This window comes from Poecile atricapillus, chromosome 1 (genome assembly GCF_030490865.1).
Source record: "Poecile atricapillus isolate bPoeAtr1 chromosome 1, bPoeAtr1.hap1, whole genome shotgun sequence".
Lineage (NCBI taxonomy): Eukaryota > Metazoa > Chordata > Aves > Passeriformes > Paridae > Poecile > Poecile atricapillus.
The window spans coordinates 15,823,802-15,831,788 of record NC_081249.1 but is presented as its reverse complement, the minus strand read 5'-3'; the positions used below and the strand labels follow the sequence as shown (position 1 = coordinate 15,831,788).

Here is a 7,987-nt window from a genome sequence, read left to right as displayed (position 1 = left end):
GCCACGCACACCTCGGTGCGCTGCACTGCCCCTATAGACGAGACTCTGGCCACACCTCCCTCCCTGGCTGAGGGGGGAAGTCTGGTATTTTCTCTTTAATTGCTTGCTGATTAAAAACAAACGTAGTAATTCAAAATTACCCTAATGCGTTTTCTGCCCTTCTGATAGCTACAGAGGGGCAGTGGCAGGGGTAAGTCAGCTCCAGGTAAGGCTCCTGTGTCGCTGCGTGTTGGGGCAGCGGCGGGCCCCGCTCTGCCCGGCCGCACACGGCGCACAGGAGCAGCTTGCGACCCTGGGAGCTGCGGGCCGCGCTACAGGGAGCGCTCCCTTCCCCTGCGTGTATTCGGCACACTCAAAGCGAATGTGTTCGGTAAATCTCTGCACTCAGCCCCTATGGTACCAACGCCATTGCCACTAGCCCCGCTTCGGGGAGGGCTGGCAGCCTTCCTGCGCATCCCGCTCCTCCTGGGATAAGCTCGGCTCCTCTGTTCCCCCAGAGCTGGGCTGGAGTGTCACATTAGGTTGGCCCAAGTGTGGGAAGGGCAGGCTGAGCTCCGGGAGAGCTGCAGCAACACCGCGCTGCGCCGATTTCCTCTAAACCGGCCATGGGAAGCGCCTCGCTCCTTACTGCGGGGCGCTTCAGCTCCCTCCTCAGCGGGGGAGGACCGTGATTTCCTCGGTACAGGAGGCTGTTTAAAAAACATAAGGCAGCGCCCTGCTTTATCCCTGGAGCGCCCGGCTCTTCCCAAACCCTGGGAGAGGACGGAGAGTTTTCCTCCCGTGTGTGGCTCCCGTGAGGGGAGGCTCCCGTGTGGGGAGGTTCCCGTCGCCGTCCGCGCCGCCGGCAGGGGGCGCCCTGCGCTCGCCCACCGCCGCAGGCCCCGCTCGGGCCCGGGGCCTGTGTGGGAAACAGCTCCGAGAGGGCGTGTTTTGAGTGTCCATCCATCCCTCCGTCCATCCCTCCGTCCATCCATGGGCCTGCTTGTCACCCCTTACACCCCACAATAATTGCCGTCTTCCCTCTGTTATGTTTTACCCGCTGTTTTGCACTACTGGCGCTACCTCAGTCCTCGTCGTACTGCACCTTGCCCTCACATCTCAAAGGGAGTGGCTTGGAGGAGCACAAATGAAGGCACCTGGACTATGTTTGCAGGTTAAAAGTTACAAGCAGAAGTTATTATTTGGAATGTATAATAAAAGTTTGGGAGTTTTCAGAAGTGTGGTGCTTGTTAGCAAAAGAGTGTTTGTGGCTAAATAGCATTGTTGACATGACTTTTGAAATCAATATTTAGATGAAGCAGCAGATTTATTTACTCTGTAAACAAAGTAGAAAATGTTGTCCTTTTTTCATTAAAAGCAGTTTAATGAGCATTAGATGAAGATAGCTTTCTACAGACTTGATGACCCCTTACCATGTATGTGGTTGCACTTATTAGTTGGTCGATTCCATTATTTAAAAAAAAATAAAATATTTTTAAAATCCTTTTACATACTGATCATTAGTGTGTGAGTCACATCTGTGTGCTCTCCTGACCCGGAGAGCCTGATTTGACCTGGAGAGCCTGATTTTAAGGCATTACCGCTTTGGCAAAGAGACGGTCTGGGAGGCCTGAGGCATCAGGATGGAGGATTTGTGCTGTGTGCAGAGTTTCTGATTCACCAGACCAACAAAATGCACATCAAGCTTTTGTTAAGCAATTCTTATGCCCATTTCTTTTTTTGTCATGCTGCTTTACTAAGATCTGTCAAACACTGAGTGCCATAGATAGATAGCTATCATTTCTATAAGCTCTAAGTGGAGGTTGAAGCTAATGTCAAGGAGGTAGAGTTGTGCAAATTAGGTCATTAGTCACTGCTTCCCAGAATAATCTGCATTCATCTGATAATTTGGGAAACTTTCTTTTTGAAAAAAAAAAAATTGTTCTCATTTTTTACAGAGGGTATCCTGATAGTTTCATAGTGTTCTGGTCTAGTTTCTCGGTCTTCAGGAGCTTTGAGCACCTACCGCTGCCTTTCTTTCACATTTCTGATTTGGTGTGCATTTTGCCACCAAAAGGATGCTTGTTTTGATGTCTTTTATTCACCTTCTCACCCAGAATTGTCAGTGGGGGAATGTTTCTTTTTGTGTTCACACAAATTAACCTACTTCTTCTAATGTGTGAGCAGACTTCTGTCATCTCACTGACTGAGTCAGAGTTTAAATTTGTTCTGGACATTAATTTCTCTCTTAATTTTTTTCTATTAGGTTTTTTTGTTTGCTTGTTTGGTTTTTCGGGTTTTTTTCTTTCTGTCTCTGATAGGCCATCCAAGTTTCTCAGTCAGGGACCTTTCCCCTGGCTAATACTTTAAAATACTTTGCTGGGTCATATAAAAATACTTCTTTAAGCTTGATAGGGCAAGAGAAGGGAAACCATGATCAGAGCTTAGGAGGAGCACATTCCCTTCGACTATGATTATCTTCATCCTTTCTGAAAAATATCGGTTACATCACTTTGTAGTGGGTGCTTCTGAGAAATAAGCCTGAAGCAGAATTTGAATTATGTATGTGGAATGCCTGCATGAGGACTTGCTCAGGAGGTTAATGTTTCCAAAGTATTTGGAAAACATAATATGTGCTATTACATCAAGTAGGGCTGCTCTTAGAGGGATGCCCTGATTTCTACACTAGCACCATTACTGGGTTTTTTCTTGTCATGCTAGACTGCTCAATCATATATTGTCAGAATTTTTGGCCTACTTTCTGTTGCAGCTGTTGATGCTAGAAGTCTATTCAGTATATTAAGTGTGTGAGATACATGACTGCTGAGCAAAAAAGCAGCAGTGTGTGACCTTGTTGATGCAACTGGTATGTTCTCTTTACCCTTTGTAGGAAGGAAAATGGTGTTGTCTCCTTGGACTTAAAAGGGAAAGGTTAATTTGGAAAGGACATTTGTGTTTCCTCAAGTTGCATGTCATTGTGATCCCCACAAGTAACTGGAGAGGTGGCTCAGTCCAGCAACACTGACTCTTTATCAGGTTGCTTGGTCATGTCAGATCACTGAGACAGGACAAGAAGAGAAACAAAAGAAAGCAGGTCCTAAAGAACCTAACTGCTAAGGTTAGGGATCTCCCACTGATCTTGGATGAAATGTTGCTGATGAATTTATTGGCAATTGCAGCAAACCTCTTATTGTGCAGAGATCTTGGTAAATGCCAATATAGATGAACTTATCAGGTACAGTAAATGTTTATAAATAATGTGTGTCCCAAGAGTGCAGTGGAAAGAGGTTGTGATGTATTTTTGCTTGCATGCATTTTGGCAGAGCAGTGTGATCATACATAAAAGATTAGCTGCTGTAATTCAGATCAGGGAAAGTGCATCCTGCCAGAAAAAACAAACATCAAAACTGTTCTGGGTCATGCAGAATTATTGCACTTGGTATGCTTTCCATTTACTGTCTCGTCTCACAGGAGAGGAACAGCTTTGAAAGTGGAAGCTTGTGTCTGGGACTCCAGAACCTCAGAGGACTAGCTGAGTCAATCAAATGCCTTCTGCTTTGCTGGTTTGGCATTTTAAATAAATTTTTCACCTTAATCAAAGTCTCTTTCAAAAGGTGATTTGATCACTCTGTCCTTCAGAGTGGTGGTTGATGCCTTTAGAACTGTTGCTACACTGATGGCAAAAAAAATCTGAAAATAGCATATTATGGTATTATTAGACCTTTGGGGAGGGGCAGGAGGATGAAGATATTACTTTGCCTCTATTCTCAGAATTTTTTTGTTTTTATCCAGTCCTGGTAGGGCTCCATCACCTGGAGAGCAAGGGCACAGTGATCTTCATCTTGTGCCCATCCACAAGGGGCTTTCTCCCTCCACAGCATGCTTTATAACCTGTGGTCCTCTTCAGACCCATAGGCCTCACCCTGACCCCACAGAAATGGTTGCTGTGCTCTGTTCCATCACTGCACACCAACAAGCAACCCCTCCCTGGCTTTTGGTGTAGAGCAAAGGTGGCCTGATGAGCATAAGTGCTGATGAGGACTGAGCCCAAGACTGTAGTGGTGATATTACACTATCATGCTTCTACAGACACATCCTTGTTTTGAGTGATTTAGTGGGGTGTGTTTGGAATCACAGTGTCCCTATGCTATCTATACGCTGCCAGTGGAGCAGATTCCTCAGGGGCTGTTGTGTGAGCAGTGGGCAGGAACAAATCACCATCATGTCTCTGCCCTTCCCTAGGGATCCTGCAGTTACTGGGAGTCAGGGGTCAGCGTGGCCAGGAGCTGGGTCACAGATGTGGGACATGCTGCCGGGGGGTCAGGCTTTGATTTCAAATCATGGCTTTCTGACCAGAGCAAGGCTGTGGCGTTCTCAGCTTCTCCAGTCCCCTCCCAGCAGTCACACAAAAGGAGAAGACGAGCCAAAACATGAACTGAGTCCACAGAATTCCTGTCACACATTTATGGTGAAAACATGTCCATGCATGAAGAAATGAACTGAAGGCCTTAGCAGAATGCTTCCCAACACAAGATCTGAGTGCTTCATACTTGTGCCATTATCTGGGTATGACTAAGTGATTTGGAGACCGCTTACATCACTTGCACACAGATGCAATGCCTTGTGGTAAATTCAGTATTTCTTTCCTTTAGGGCTTTCATAACCATGCCAGTAACATCAGATAACCAAATAACCAGGACAGCCTTATGTTTTTTCCCGGTGTGCTAGATCTGCTAAAATGCAAATCATTGCCTCAACACAGCAGAAAGGCCGAAAGAGATCATGTGACTTCAGATGCAAGGCAGATAACTTCAGCCCATCCCTTTCTCTCCCTGAGATTCAGGAGGCATGGTGACAAGACAGCTCTTCAACATGGAAACAGCACAGCTGGAGGGCTGCAGCCATGAGCTTTCACATCAGGTTGGGCGATGAAAACAGCATTTTCCCCTGACTGTTTCTGAAGAGCAGCATTCAAGAAATTTCCTCTCGGGAAGCTGTATAAATAGGTGGAGAGCAAGTGCATTGCAGCTTCTGAGCTTCAGAGCCCCAGAGAGAATTGGAGCACCTGTTCTGCAGAGCTGCACCCCTCAGGGGTTGCTTGCTCTTAAAAAAAAAAAAGAATCTTCTAAAGGTACTCTTGTACAAAGTACTGCTGAAGCAGAAAGGAAAAAGGTAATATTTTTGGGTGGGGTATGTATATATCTATCTATATATATGTATATATATTTAGCTCACATTTAAAAAAGTGAATTTACAAGATTACAGATGTATGTGTCATTATTTATGATTTTACCATGAGAAGAATCACTGTGCTTCAAACTATAATGTTTGATCTGGACTGAATCAGTTATCCAAAACTTCTGAGTACAGATGAGATCAAATAGCTTTGAGATTAATGTATTTAATGTATTTTTTGTTTTAGGAAAAATAATTTTTATTATATTTTGAACCTTGTTCTGATGCTTAACTAAAATTTTATGAAAACTACACTGAAGCATGAATTTAATTTTTAAACTGGCTCATATTTCAACACAGGTTTATTCTGAAGTTTGCTTTTTCAGATGTCATTAAGACCCTGCTCATTAACTGCAGGACAGTATGTGATACAGCTTTTTGCTTAAAGGGTGTTAACTTCTATTCTCCAGTTGGGTTCAGTTCACTAGAACCAAATTCGCTTCAGGAATTTCAGTTTTCCCCTTATTGCCTAAAGAAATCTCCCCCTAGAGGCGTTTAACATTTCTGGAAAGTGATATGATGGGTTTGCTTATTCTTCAAGGTGAAGAAAAATGTGTACCGCATTTGTCCACTTGTATTTGCTACTCCTTCTCTTTGTAAAATATCTGCCTAAAGCCTTGCTGCACAAAAAAATGAGGTTGCTTGCTTTGTTTGTTTATTTTCTGCACAAAAGAAAGAAAGTCTAAATGTGAATGTACCCTTTACTGATTATAAATATCATGAACTGGTATTCTCCCACCATATTTTTCTACAGATTCTCTTTGGGTTTGCATGCAGCTCCTGAGCTCAGGGATTGTTTGAATTATCTACATGTTCACACTTCTACTACTCTTGATTTTATTTCTTTTTGCAGTGCATTTTTTGGCTCAGGAATATGAATCCACCTTAAAACTTCATCCTATTCTTCATCCTATTCTCTTTCAGGCTTTACTGGATTTCTGGTATCTTACTAACATTTGGCCAGCGCTCAACCCACCACATGCATCCCATTCCCTATTGATTCCTGGCCCCAACACTGAGGTCTATCAACACGGCCACTTACAGAAGTCATTCCATCAGCACAGTATTGAGCGTAGCCCTGCTTCCCTGAACAGGCTGAAGAAATTATCTGTTAACATAAAATCCTTTCTCATTTCTGTCTTTCACATATATATAATCACTGAAAAACACTTAATAGAAATGTTAGTTTGTTCCAGGATGTAAAATGATGGAGACTTAATGACATACTGATTTGTTTATGTTTGATGTTCTCATATCAACCCCTTGGCAGATCCAGTTCAGTGTTGGTGTCAAAATTACAGCTCCTGTGCCATAGCCAGGTTCCATTTCACTCTGCTAGTTGACTGTTGTCGCTGATGGACATGATGTATTGAGGCTTTTTAAGATAATCGGACACACACATACTAGCTGCTTCCTGAGGGTAAAGCCTTTAATTGGGGATTCTTAACTCCTTTTTATAAGGTGTTTTGGTCCAGGCTACATGACTGGATAATAAACCAACACCCTCTTCAGTCCCATTGGTGGGACCAGAGAAAACACACTAAGAACATCTATTCAGTATTGTTTTGAGAAATATTATTTATTTATAATAACACAATTTTGGAGAGAAAACTGTTCCCAGGAACTTTTCCCCTGGGAACAGGTGAGCCTCTGACAGGCTGAAACTCTTTCAGGCTCAGAAAATCATGTCTACAGACTGTGACTGCTTCATACTATTTTTTGCAAGGTGGGTCTTTTAGGTAATGAGATCTTCAACTCATCTCCAGATTCCCATCCTTGATAATCCCAACAAGACAGTTTTGGAGACCTGTCCTTCTGCAGGTCTTGACCTGAGTGCTGTGATTTAATGTCTGGATTCTCTTCCCTAGGGTATTTTAGTCTTTCCAGCTTCATTCCCTCAGCAATGCACAAAGCAAATCCCTCACAAAACCTTATTATTACATATTATAGCATATTACATTCTCTGCTGTCCTAGTTTCCAAAGCAAAACAATTCTAAAGGAAATCTGTGAGTCACAGTGAAATAAAAAAATTATAGCAAGACGGCACCAATGGAAAGCCTCTGTCATTAGGTGCATCCATCCATCCATATGATCTTTATGCAGAAAACTGTCTCTATCTCATCACCTCTCCATGTACATGTACCTCCTAAGATGTGTTATGGGAAGAGATCATAGCTACCTGTTCACAAATATGATTGGGAAAAGGAATGAGTAGCAAAAGGAGGCACATTGCTGGAGAGAGCTGTTGAAACAACTTCTAGGGGAAGTAGCATAATTATGGAAACCCCATACCAACAAAAATAAAAGGAGAAGCCTTTCATTTTTGTTTATCAAAGGTAAGAAACAATTGAAAAGATAGAGGAGTAAGAACTTAAATCTTTGTGGTTCTAATTTGTATGGCTCCCATAGCCTCAGGTTTAGCCTAGCTTACACTTGTCTGCCAGTAGCACAGCTCAAATAATTTTAAAAGGCAAGGTGTGCTTTAAAGGATGGCTCTCTGCTCAAAGACCATGCTGTCTGATTTCATTAGAAGTCAGCTATAAATCTTTACAGGATTTCCATTTTCCTTGAGGCTGAGGCAACCTGGTCTTTATGTGACTGGCAAACTGGAGGCATGATTGATTTGGGGCAGCACCTATTACATCTGGACCAAATGATGCTGAGACATATTTTCTGTAAATCAGGCTCTCAACTGCTTGGGTTCTCAACCCCAAATTTTGGAGCACTTGCTGTCTGTAACGTTCAGTGACTCCTGTTGCTGAGGAAAAAGCA

The 7,987-nt window shown here is 43.2% G+C and overlaps 1 protein-coding gene across 1 annotated transcript in view; it reads left to right on the top strand.

The window, feature by feature from the left end:
• The first annotated feature begins 4,892 nt into the window (after positions 1–4,892).
• PPEF1 (protein phosphatase with EF-hand domain 1) overlaps positions 4,893–7,987 on the top strand; it is a 34,421-nt gene continuing 31,326 nt past the window's right edge. The window contains exon 1 of the mRNA XM_058842260.1: positions 4,893–5,151. The gene's annotated coding sequence lies outside the window, so the exon portion shown is untranslated. The remainder of the gene's footprint in view (positions 5,152–7,987) is intronic.